Raw genomic sequence first — 13,752 nt, forward strand, 5'->3', positions numbered from 1 at the left:
CCAGGTTCGATTCCCCGCTGGGTCACTATGTGGAGTCTGCACGTTCTCCCCGTGTCTGCGTGGGTTTCCTCCAGGTGCTCTGGTTTCCTCCCACAGTCTAAAGACGTGCAGGTTAGGTGGTTTGGCCATGCTAAATTGCCCTTAGTGTCCAAACCGATTAGGAGGGGTTGTTGGGTTATGCGGATAGGGTGGAAGTGAGGCCTTAAGTGGGTCGGTGCAGACTCGATGGGCCAAAATGACCTCCTTCTACACTATGTTCTATGTTCTATGTTCTAACTTCCAAGAATTCAATCACCATAAAATTCCTACAGTGCAGAAGGAGGCCATTTGGCCCAGCAAGTCTGCACCGACCCTCTGAATATACCTAGGCCCACTCTCAGCACAATCCCCGCAACCCCATCTAATCTGCACATCTTTGGACACTGAGGGGCAATTTAGCATGGCCAATCCACCTAACCTGCACATCTTTGGCCTGTGGGAGGAAACCAGAGCACCCGGAGGAAACCCACACAGACACGGGGAGAACGTGCACAGTTACCCAAGGCCGGAATCAAGCCTACGTCCGGGTGCTGTGAGGCAACAGTGCTAACCAATGTGCCGCCCTGATTAAAATTCTGGCAACTTCCAATGAAAGTCAGTTGTAAGAGAGACGTCACCATGCATGAAGATCTTCACTGTGTGTGAAATAAGAGGAAAAACAATCCTCCATTTTAAATCCTATCCTTATGATTCATGGTTTGTCTGCCAAATGATCCCAGCCCTTTCTCAAGAGAATTGTATCGTTGTATATGAACAAGTTAAAAAAAAAATGATACTGAAAGCTCAACAGAGCTCAAGTATAAAAAGAATCCAGCTGTGAACTGAACATGCCATAAGCCTGCAACATAAGCTAAAAATCATTCACGTAACCAAGTGTGTGGTATTTCTCCAATATCAACCCAGATCATTTTGGAGTCCATTCTTCCAGAGGTCAAATTCACTTCTATGAAAGACTCTCTTCCAGTGTGCTTTATAATCTCTTTCCACATCAATCATTCCACTTTCATGTCCCAAGACCATCCAGATTTATGCACCTCGCAATCCGATAGCATCCAAAGTCAATATATTATATGTTTTTCTTCAAAGTTGACTACAGCTGGGACAACCTAATGAGGTGATGATCAAAGATGGTCCCTATGGTCGGTCAATTAAATTCTCAACACCCCTTTGACCAATACAACCAGCCTCCCCGGACAGGCGCCGGAATGTGGCGACTAGGGGCTTTTCACAGTAACTTCATTGAAGCCTACTCGTGACAATAAGCGATTTTCATTTCATTTCATTTTGTCAGTCATTGCCTTCTTTATGGTTTTACACTTACAAAGGTCTGAAGAAAGCCCTGTGTCATGTTACTTCAAAATCTATCCAAAACCTAATATTTGCATGTCGTTACGAAGATCACTGCTGCAGATTTTCTACTTTCTCGCTGAGCTTTAGATTTTTCCAGATATGAAGATGTTGTGACAAACATGTGCTTGTGTAAATTTGACTGGAAATGATTTAATATTAGTGAAAAAAGCTTTCTGTCAGGACATGCAGAATCATTTCTGTTAATCAAACTCGACAGAAAAAGAATTGCTTCATGTTTGTTCTGACTGCTGACAGCAGAATACCAATCTGAGTGGGAGAAAAGTTACGACAATGAATGAATCTCAAAGACTGTCAGATGACAATGAATCAGGAACGACCTACAATGAATTTGGCAGCACTCGAGCATCTGTGTTCAAAGACAATTGGTTCATACCTCATGCGAAGATTTCAATACATATTTTGGGCTGGATTCTCATCCCAAGATGCCTGGAATGCATTCTCCGATGGGACGGAGAATTGGGCATCGGAGCAAAATCGGGATCGCGTTCCATACGCCATGCTCTGAACCCCTACTTGCGGCGTGGAACACTTTGACGCTGCACATCAGCAGCAGCATGTAAAAAAATGTTAATTGGTCATAATGCCTCTATTTAGCAGACCCGCAGTCCTGTGCTCCACCTTCCCATGATTCTGCAGTCCTGTGCTCCACCTTCCCATGATTCTGCAGTCCCCATGGCCGGGAAATGTGGGCGAGGTTCACTTGTGTTCTCTCCAATCATGGCCCTGGTATGGTAGACCTTGTAGTGGGTGTAGGGGCCAGCCGTTCCCTGAGGACCCACTGCGAAGTCCACCATGCCAGGGCCTCGATAGTAGAGATCAGCTGAGGCCCAACCTTCCGCACCACACATTGGCCCCAATCCCCTGCCCCACACCGCACAGCAGCCCCCTGATTGCCTGAGTGCTCCTCCCACCCCCAAGTATGGGGGTGACCTGACCCTCTGCCTCAGACCCCTGTAATAAGGGGACCCCCTGATGCGACCATCAATTCACTCAAGGACACGAGTAGAAGTAAACTGTGGCTTTAATCGACTTACAACTGAGCCTGCCTGCGACTAGCTGAAGTGAAGGCAGGCTCGCAAGACCGCAGCACTTAATACTTCCGGTTGTGGGAGGAGCCATGGGCGGAGCCAAGGGTGGAGCCCTGTACATGCTCCTCATCTCCCCCTGTGGGCAGAGCCGCGCAACGGCTCACAGATGGAGCCCACAGGGACACAGTGATACACAGTGTGAATTTATATTATACATTCACCCCCTGTTTAAAAAAATCAAGTCCGGCGGGGGTGACCGGTCTATAAGTTGAGTCGGTCCGGTGCTCGAATCGTTCACTGGGACCGGCGGAGCACCGGGGTTGTAGCCGCTTCAGATGGCTGTGTGCTGATGTCCGGTGTGAATCTGAGGGTGGGCTCCGGGGGTGGTTCATTCCGAGCTTCGTTCCTGACCGGTGTGACGGTGAAAGGGGGCGCAGGAAACCTGTAGGCGCGGGGGCGCAGGGTGTGGGGGGTCGGGTGGGGTGTGGTGTGAGGGGTAACTCGGCGGTAGTGGTAGTGGTGGTGGTAGATCCTGCAGGTGCCAGGTCCCGGAGGGAAACGGTGTCCTGCCGGCCGTCGGGGTGCTTGATAAATGCGTAGTAGGGGTTTGAATGTAGTAGTAGGACCCTCTCTACCAGGGGGTCAGTTTTATCTGTCCGGACGTGCTTTCGAAGGAGGACAGAGCCCGGTGTCCTCAACCAGGATGGAAGCGAGGCCCCCGTGGTAGTGCCCCAGGTCTGGGTGAATGAAGCTCTCGGTGCTTCCGGAGTCGAAGAGGCACGGTGTCTTGTATCCGTTGACTTGAATGGACATCATGGAGCTCCTGAGGTGCTTTGGCCGCGACTGGTCCAAAGTGACTGCGTTGAGTTGCGGGTAGTCGGTGGCGTGGTCAGCGGTGCTGGAGCGGCCCCATGATGACTGTCGATGATGTGTGATGATGGAGGTCGTAGTCGTCGATTTGCATATCGGGTGATGGCCAAGATGGCGGCTCCCATTGATCGCACGTGGCGGGCGGCGAGGAAGGTGGCGTCTAGGATAGCTGCTCCCATTGATCGCACGTGGTGGGCGGCGAGGAAGATGGCGCCCAAGATGGCGGCCCCCATGAATCGCACATGGCCAGCCACGTGGGGGAGGATTGCCAAGATGGCGGCCCCCATGAGTCGCACATGTCTTGTGGAGGCGGAGTCGGCAGACACACTACCACATTGCAGAGTCTGCGGGCCTGTGAGTTGGAGGGGCGATTGTTCTGGATAGCGTTCGAGTTTGAGGTTTTGGTTTTAGCCAGGCATACCTTCGCAAAGTGTCCTTTCCATCCGCAGCTGCTGCAGGTCACGTTGCGGGCCGGGCAGTGCTGCCATGGGTGTTGGGGCTGGCCGCAAAAGTGGCATGGTAACCCTCCATGGTGGGCAGATGGCCGCGCGGTAAAGGCCTGGGGTAGTCTCTGGTCGGGGGTCCACGATGGGGTCACGTGGTCAGTTGGGAACGAGTTTAAACTTTGAAAAGCGACCTCTAACGAGGTGGCTAGTGTTACCATGTCCTCCAGGTTCTGGGCCCCTTTTTCGAGGAGACGCTGGTGTACATAATTGGACCGGACCCCTGCAACATACACATCTCGGACAGCGAGTTCCATATGCTGGGAGGCAGTTACAGCCTGGAAGTTACATTCCCGTGCTAGAGCTTTTAGGTCGCGCAGGTAGTCTTCTAGCAACTCTGCAGGGCGCTGGCGGTGGGTAGTAAAAATATGTTGCGCGTAAACTTCATTTACGGGCCGCACGTATAGGCGGTCGAGTAACGCAAGGGCCTCGGTGTACGAGTCGGTACTATAAGACCATAAGACCATAAGACATAGGAGTGGAAGTAAGGCCATTCGGCCCATCGAGTCCACTCCGCCATTCAATCATGGCTGATGGGCATTTCAACTCCACCTACCAGCATTCTCCCCGTAGCCCTTAATTCCTCGCGACATCAAGAATTTATCTATCTCTGCCTTGAAGCCATTTAGCATCCCGGCCTCCACTGCACTCCGCGGCAATGAATTCCACAGGCCCACCACTCTCTGGCTGAAGAAATGTCTCCGCATTTCTGTTCTGAATTTACCCCCTCTAATTCTAAGGCTGTGCCCACGGGTCCTCGTCTCCTCGCCTAACGGAAACAGTTTCTTTGCGTCCACCCTTTCTAAGCCATGTATTATCTTGTAAGTTTCTATTAGATCTCCCCTTAACCTTCTAAACTCCAATGAATACAATCCCAGGATCCTCAGCCGTTCATCATATGTTAGACCCGCCATTCCAGGGATCATCCGTGTGAATCTCCGCTGGACACGCTCCAGTGCCAGTATGTCCTTCCTGAGATGTGGGGCCCAAAACTGGACACAGTACTCCAAATGGGGCCTAACCAGAGCCTTATAAAGGCTCAGTAGCACATCGCTGCTTTTATATTCTAACCCTCTTGAGATAAATGACAACATTGCATTCGCTTTCTTAATCACAGATTCAACCTGCATGTTTACCTTTAGGGAATCATCGACTAGCACTCCCAGATCCCTTTGTACTTTGGCATTATGAATTTTCTCACCGTTTAGAAAGTAGTCTATGCTTGGATTCTTTTTTCCAAAGTGCAAGACCTCACATTTTCTCACGTTGAATTGCATCAACCATTTCCTGCACCACTCTCCCAAACTGTCTAGATCCTTCTGCAGCCTCCCCACTTCCTCAGCACTACCTGCCTGACCACCTAACTTTGTATCATCGGCAAACTTCGCTAGAATGCCCCCAGTCCCTTCATCCAGATCATTAATATATATGGTGAACAGCTGCGGCCCCAATACTGAACCCTGTGGGACACCGCTGGTCACCGGCTGCCATTCCGAAAAAGAACCTTTTATCCCAACTCTCTGCCTTCTGTCAGACAGCCAATCCTCAACCCATGCCAGTAGCTCACCTCGAACACCATGGGCCCTCACCTTACTCAGCAGCCTCCTGTGTGGCACCTTATCAAAGGCCTTTTGGAAATCCAGATAGACCACATCCACTGGGTTTCCCTGGTCTAACCTACTTGTCACCTCCTCAAAGAATTCTAACAGGTTCGTCAGGCACGACCTCAAGTTGAGTTGAAATGCGATGGCTCATCCGTGCGTGTAGAAGACTGAGTTTCTGTTCTTCAGTAACAGCGGAGGTAATCGACGCAGCCAGGTAGGCCTTGAAGCACCGAAGCCAATGCAGAAATATTTCCTTCGCTTCTGTGGCCTGTGGATCGAGTTCCAGGCGATCAGGTTTGAGGTCTGATTCCATGGTAGTTTTTTTAAGTCGATTAAATTGATGCGACCATCAATTCACTCAAGGACATGAGTAGAAGTAAACTGTGGCTTTAATCAACTTACAACTGAGTCTGCCTGCGACTAGCTGAACTGAAGGCAGGCTTGCAAGACCGCAGCACTTTATATATTTCCGGTTGTGGGAGGAGCCATGGTTGGAGCCAAGGGTGGAGCCCTGTACATGCTCCTCATCTCCCCCTGTGGGCAGAGCCGCGCAAAGGCTCACAGATGGAGCCCACAGGGACACGGTGATACACAGTGTGAATTTATATTATACATTCACCACACCCCCTACGGACCCTTGTGATAGGGGTCCCTTGGATAGGGAGACCCCTCCCACAGGGACCACTGTGATAGTGAGACCCCCACAGGGACCAATGTAATAGGGTGACCCCCCACAGGGACCCCTGTATTAGGGGACTACCGACAGGGTCCCCTGCCGAAAGGAATCCCCTCCAAACCCTCCCCCCCTCCCTACACACAGAGACCCCCCCACACACAGAGACCCCCCTTCCCACCTCCAGAAAAAGAACTGTCTGCAAGCTAGAGAGCAATCCAGACAGGGACAGTGGGAAACATTATTGCTGTAAAACGTACCTTGCAGCTCCACGTGTCCATTCCTCGAAGGAGAGCGGCTGTGCCTACGTCTGGTTCCCATAGATCCTCTATTTGCTGGCCATTCATGGCTTACGAGTAGTGGTCTGTGATTGACAGCTTTTAAAAACCATCTGCAGCTTGAGCCACTCATATCTTTCACGCTTCAGTGGCCTAACTCTGGCCAATCACGTGATTTAACTGCACTTACCTCTCTTTGATATGTAAAGATGTGTAAAATGCAAGTGTGGGGTGGGAGGGCACACAGATAATCCAGCTGTTAGGGGTTGCTGTGCGATGCGTGGGGATCGGAGTGTGGTGAATGTGATTCACACCGGATTATAATCTGTATATACATGTGTCTATATTGTAAGTGCAGTTGCACTACCTGTCCTCCAGGGGGAGTAGCTCTGGGAATGCTCGAGTTGTACGGGGCTTCTCCCTTGGCTCCGCCCAGGACTCCTCCCCCGGAAGCTGGTGTATAAAAGATCAGTGCCACATGGTCAGCCGGCCAGTTCACCGAAAGTTCAATGGCTAATAGGCTGGCTCTGTTGTGAGTATATTAAAACCGCTATTCTAATCCTACAAGCACGTGCCCGTAGAATTGTTGGTTCCAACACGGAGTGATAAGTGGTGCCGGTGGGATGGCCTTGGATGGTCTCTACCATCATGGCCCTGGTGTGGTAGACCACATGATAGGCCAAGGAGGCAACCGTTGCCCTGTTGGCCCACTGTGAGGTCCACCACATCAGGTTCATGATTGTAGAGACCACAAGTGAATCTCACCCATGTCTAACACCTGCCCCTTTATCTTTTCCAGGCTAGGGCAGCACGGTGGCCTAGTGGTTAGCACAACCGCCTCACGGCGCTGAGGTCCCAGGTTCGATCCCGGCTCTGGGTCACTGTCCGTGTGTAGTTTGCACATTCTCCCCGTGTCTGCATGGGTTTCGCCCCCATAACCCAAAAATGTGCAGAGTAGGTGGATTGGCCACGCTAAATTGCCCCTTAATTGGTAAAAATAATTGGGTAATCTAAATTAAAAAAAAAAAAAAAAAAATCTCTTCCAGGTTTAACATTCTAGGCCCAAAACACTCATTCCAGATTAAGCAGTGTTTCACTTGCACCTCTTTCAATCTGGTCTATTGCATTTGCTGCTCCCAATGTGGTCTCCTCTATATTGGAGAGACCAAATGCAGACTGGGTGATCGCTTTGCTGATCACCTACGGTTTGTGTGCATTCAGCACCCTGACCTTCCAGTTGCTTGCCATTTCAACACAAGGCCCTGCTCCCATGCCCACATACCTGTCCTTGGCCTGCTGCAATGTTCCAGTGAGGCTCAACACAAATTGGAGGAACAGCATCTCATCTCATCTCATTCCCGTACCAGCCTCCCCGAACAGGCATTGGAATGTGGCGACTAGGGGCTTTTCACAGTATCTTCATTGAAGCCTACTCGTGACAATAAGTGATTTTCATTTAATTTCATTTCATTCATTTCTTCCGGTTAGGCACGCTACAGCCTTCAGATCTCAACATCAAATTCAATAACTTCAGATGATTAGCTCTACCCCACCTCGACGCCTTTGTTTTCATTCCATTTCATTTTAACTGTCTTTACCTTTTGTTTCTTTCTTGGCTTTCTTTAAAAAATATTCCCTCCCCGTATTTTATCCCCCCTCTCCTTAGCTTTTCTCCCCTTTGCTTCTCTGCCTCCCCCCTACATCTGTTAGTTTCTTGCTGTTTGACCTTTCACACCTTTTATTCTCTCTGGGACTGCCATTAGCACTCTTTTCCCTTGGTTTCTGTGGCTATTAGTACACCTTTCCCTTGGTTTCTGTGGCTATGACTCATCTTTCATTCTCTCACTGCACAGTATAAATATCTCCCACTTTCTATGCCTTTTAGTTTTGACAAAGGGTCACCTGGACTTGAAAGGTTATCTATTTCCTCTCACTACAGATGCTGCCAGACCTGCTGAGATTTTCCAGCATTTTCCCTTTTGGTTTCAGATTCCAGCATCCCCAGTAATTTACTTTTATCTCACATGTGATTCCTGGTTATGGTGGCCGCAGAATCATGGGAAAATGGAGCAAAGGGTTCCGGGCCTGCTAAATAGATGCAAATAGGTCATAATGGGCTATTTGCATTTATTTACATTCCCCCACTGGCGTGCAGTGTGGAACCCGTTCATGCCACATGAGAGGGGCAGGTTGGCGCCTGATTCTCCATCCCTTTGGGGATGCATTCTGGGTTTCCCAGGGACAGAGAATTCTACCCATAGACTCCCAAACGGATAATCCAGCCAAGTTTAGGTTTCAATATTTTATCAGAGGTGCTTTTTTCTTTCAAAAGCGATTAAACCAAGGCATCATCTGCCTTTTCCAATTGATTTGAAAGGTACCATTGTACAAATTGAAAAGCAGAGATAGGAAGCGAAAATACTGGATAAACTCAGCAGGCCTGCCAGCATCTGTGGCTACAGGACCAAAATTGACATTTTGAGTCCATATAGCTTTTCTTCAGAGCAGAAGAACAGAGAGCTCTCCTGGTGTCTAGGATAACATTCTTCCCTCTGCCAAAAGCACTTAAACAAAAGCTGAATTGGTTAGTCACCTTATTTATTGCTTATAAGATGCTAACATGGAAATATTGGCTACATTCGCTGATACAGCACTCCAAAATAATTCATTAGCTGTGAAGCACTTTAGTACGTGCTGAGATTCTGAAAGATGCTGTATAAACGCAAATCTGTTTGCTTTGATCTTGTGTAATAAACATAAAAGTAAGCATATTGAAGAACCATGTCAGCATATTTGTCTGGAACTTTGCTGCAAGTTATAAGAAGAAACAAAACTATGCAAACTTTGATGCTGGAACATATCCAGAGTACTATTTATAAACCATGGTGCCTATTTAACATGCAATGCTTGCCAGTTCAAGAATAGTGACAAAAGAAATGTGTACTGGTTTCATTAATGAAGGAATGTAAACAGATCAGCTTTTAGCAAGTGATCAGATTAGTAAATTCACCTGCACATTAATAGGCCATCCTTCAAAACTTTTCAAGCAGGTCTAATTTAGTGAGATACAATACTCTCACTTATACATTTTTAAAAAGCCATCACACTAAACTGTGCCTGCTAACAAGAGATTACTAAGAGAGCTGTATCACTTGGGTGCATTATGTTGCATTCTGTAAAATAGATTACGCAAGCAATAAAATATAAATGATTTCACACAATTCATCAGGTACCTACTGCTTTGAAGGGGAAGGTATATAAGTTCATGAAGGAGCATGAAAAATGTTAAACTTGTCGTGAATTTGAAATAGTGTGAACTGTGCGGAGGCTATTGATAGATTTCACAAAGACACAGGGTGGTGAAGTGAGTGGGCATGCGGCAGAGAAAAGTAAAAGCAGAAAATGTCACGTGGTTCATTTTGAAAGAATAAATGAGGAAAGGCAACATTAACAAAAGGTTACAATTCAAAAAGAGGTACAGGAACAGAGGAATCTGAGGGTGCATGGGATTGTAGATCAGGTTGAGAAAGTGGTAAAGAAAGAATCCTGGCTTTATTAACAGATGTACAGAGTACAAAGGTTTTGGTGAATCTCCACAGAAGATTGGTTTGACCACAGTTGGTATAGTAGGCAGAGCTTTACCAGCAACAGGGTGGCAGGCTGTGAGTGGGGGTGGTGGGTGGGGTAGGGGGGCACTGTTTAAAATGTGCAGGCCATGTTGGGCCCGCTCTCAAAGGCAGTCCCACTGCTGGGTTATTTTCGGAGCGCCGGGATGAAGTATGTGCTGCAGGTACACAGAGGGTCAATTTACATAATTAAAGATCCTATTAAAGAGAATTCTCAGAGGAAAAAAAACAGTTCAGACCAGTATTCTTATTTCCTGTTTTACTGTTTTTTTGTCTGGGTTTTATGGGACCACCAACATTTTGCCGATAACGGAGAATCCTCCCTGTGATGATATGATCTGCATACTCGTCTGCCATTGGGCCAGAACGTCAGCTTACCATTGGCCCTGGTCGGTCATGTGCCTCTCGACCGATTGGCCGAGAGGCTGAGTTAACCACGCCTCTATCAACGAGGTATAAATGCTCAGAAGCCTGACGATCGTCCCTGTCCAGTGTAGACGATCACCAGGCTGTGTTCTAGTTAATTAAAGCCTGACATTGGTAAATCACTCGCCTCACGTGCAATCGTTGGTGCATCAATTTAATTAACTACAACTTTGAAGATGGAGTTCCGCATCAAGCCCGAATGCCTCCGCATCAGCCCGCAAACTCCGAACTCTACAGAACTTTTCAAACTCTGGCTGACTTGCCTCGAAGGGTTCCTGGCATCTACAACCACCCCCCCCACCGGGGCACAGAAGCTGCACGTCCTCCACTCCAGCGTGGGTATTGACGCTTACTCAATAATCGAAGACTAAACAGATTATGATGATGCTATACGGAAGCTAAAAGGACAATTCCTCAAACCGATCAACAGGGTATTCGCTCGACATCTGCTGGCCACCAGAAAGCAGGTCCCCGGTGAGTCTCTAGACCAATACGCCCGGGCCCTCTGTGCCCTGGGGAGAGGTTGCGCCTGTGAAGCGGTGTCCGCTACAGAGCACATGGAGCTACTCGTCAGAGACGCTTACGTGGCTGGGATGCTGTCTCCCGTGATCCGCCAGCGGATGCTGGAAAGAGACGAACTCAGTTTAACGGAGACGCTGACTCTCTCCGCCTCCCTGGAGGTCGCAGATCTAAGCGCTCGCACCTATAACCCTGGCCAGGCCGCCTCCTGGCACGCTTCCCACCAGCTACCCACCGCTCCCGGCCTCCCTCAGGCTTGTGCCGCGGGGCGACCCGATAAATCCGCGGGGCCCCGCTGCTACTTTTGTGGGTACGCTAAGCACCCTCGCTCGCGCTGCCCAGCCCGCTCCGCCCTCTGTAAGAGCTGCGGGAAGAAGGGCCACTACTCCACGGTCTGCCAGGCCAAAACGCTGGCTGCAGCGTTTCTGGAAGCTGCACAGCACTCTCCCCCCCTCCCCCAGGCCTCTGCAAACGGCCTGTGTGCCTCTCTCTCTCCTCCAGGGCCCCTCCAGCCGCTCCCGACTCGCGCCCCGCCGGCCGACATGTGCACCTCCCCGGCCCCTCCAGGCCTCTGCCTGCCCGCCGCGCACGTTTCTCCCCCCCGCCCCCGGGCCCCGGCGCCCGACCGGCTCGCCTCTCTGGGCCCCCCTGGTCCCTGCCTGCCCGCAGCGGCCCTGCTTCCCTCGCTCCCGGACCCCGGCTCCCCCCACCCCCGGGCCCCGGCGCCCGACCGGCTCGCCTCTCCGGGCCCCCCCGGTCCCTGCCTGCCCGCAGCGCGACTCGGCTCCCCCCGCCCCCGGCCCCCCGCACCTGGCCCGCGCGCCTTACCTCCTCCCACAGCTGATGCACCTAGCCGGCGTCCTGGAGCCGGCCTGCGCGCCTCTCCGCTCACAGCGCCGGCAACGCTAGCTCCGCCTCCAGCGGCCACGAGGGCTTCCTGGGCGCCGCCATCTTGGGGTGCCGACCCCACGTGCGGGTCCTGGGCGCCGCCATCTTGGGGCCCCGACCCCACGTGCGGGTCCTGGTCGCCGCCATCTTGGGGAACAGACCTCACCTGGGGATCCTGGCCACCGGCTTCCACATCTGCCACGCAAGGTCCCTCCAGCATGGAATCGGACAGCGACGACGGATTTTCTCCACGGCTCGCGGCCGTTCACCCCACATATGGATCCTGGCCACCGACTTCCACATCTGCCACGCAAGGTCCCTCCAGCATGGAATCGGACAGCGACGACGAATTTTCTCCACGGCTCGCGGCCGTTCAGCTCGACCAGTCTCATCCACGCACGCTCGCCAAAACGACTACGCTGATCCACCTCAACGGCCACAAGACGGACTGCCTGCTGGACTCCGGGAGCACGGAAAGCTTCGTTCACCCTGACGCGGTAAGACGCTGCGCGCTCCCTGTCCATCCCGTAACACGCAAAATCGGTTTAGCCTCAGGTTCGCACTCCGTCCACATCACCGGGTGCTGCATCGCGGACCTCACGGTCCAAGGGAAGGTTTTTAAAAATTATAAATTCCTTGTCCTCCCTGACCTTTGCGCACCGGCACTCCTAGGACTGGACTTCCAGTGCAACCTGCAGAGCTTGACTTTTCAATTCGGCGGCCCTATACCCCCCCTCACTGTCTGCAGCCTCGCGTCCCTCAAAGTGGACCCTCCCTCCCTGTTTGCTAACCTCACCCCCGATTGCAAGCCCGTCGCCACACGGAGCAGACGGTACAGCGTCCAGGACCGATCCTTCATCAGGTCCGAGGTCCAGAGGTTGCTGACGGAAGGGGTCATCGAGGCCAGCAACAGTCCCTGGCGAGCCCAAGTGCTGGTGGTCCGGACGGGGGAGAAAAACCGGATGGTCATCGATTACAGCCAAACCATCAATCGGTTTACGCAACTGGACGCGTATCCTCTCCCCCGTATCTCTACCATGGTAAACGAGATCGCGAGATACAAGGTCTTCTCAACTGTGGACCTTAAGTCCGCTTACCACCAGCTCCCCATCCGCGCGAGTGACCGACTGTACACCGCGTTCGAGGCTGACGGGCGCCTCTACCACTTCCTTAGGGTTCCGTTTGGTGTCACGAATGGGGTCTCGGTCTTCCAACGGGAGATGGACCGAATGGTCGACAAGTACGGATTACAGGCTACCTTCCCGTACCTTGATAATGTCACCATCTGCGGCCACGACCAGCAGGACCATGACGCCAACCTCCAGAAATTCCTCCAAACCGCAAAACTCCTTAACCTCACGTACAATAAGGATAAATGCGTGTTCAGCACCTACCGCCTAGCCATCCTCGGCTACGTAGTGCGTAACGGAGTGATAGGCCCCGATCCCGAACGCATGCGCCCCCTGATGGAACTCCCTCTCCCCAATACCCCCAAATCTCTCAAACGCTGCCTGGGGTTTTTCGCATACTACGCCCAATGGGTTCCCAACTACGCGGACAAGGCCCGTCCCCTCATGCAAACCACGACCTTCCCGCCGTCGACGGAGGCCTGTCAGGCCTTTAGCCGCATCAAAGCGGACATCGCAAAGGCCACGATGCGCGCCATCGACGAGGCCCTCCCCTTCCAGGTCGAGAGCGACGCATCTGAAGTAGCTCTGGCGGCCACCCTGAACCAAGCGGGCAGACCCGTGGCCTTCTTCTCCAGAACCCTCCAGGCTTCCGAACTCCGCCACCCCTCTGTGGAAAAGGAAGCCCAGGCCATAGTCGAAGCCGTGCGACATTGGAGGCACTATTTGGCTGGCAGGAGGTTTACCCTCCTCACAGACCAACGGTCAGTAGCCTTCATGTTTGATAATGCACAAAGGGG

This window comes from Scyliorhinus canicula, chromosome 2 (assembly GCF_902713615.1).
Source record: "Scyliorhinus canicula chromosome 2, sScyCan1.1, whole genome shotgun sequence".
Taxonomy (NCBI): Eukaryota; Metazoa; Chordata; class Chondrichthyes; order Carcharhiniformes; family Scyliorhinidae; genus Scyliorhinus; species Scyliorhinus canicula.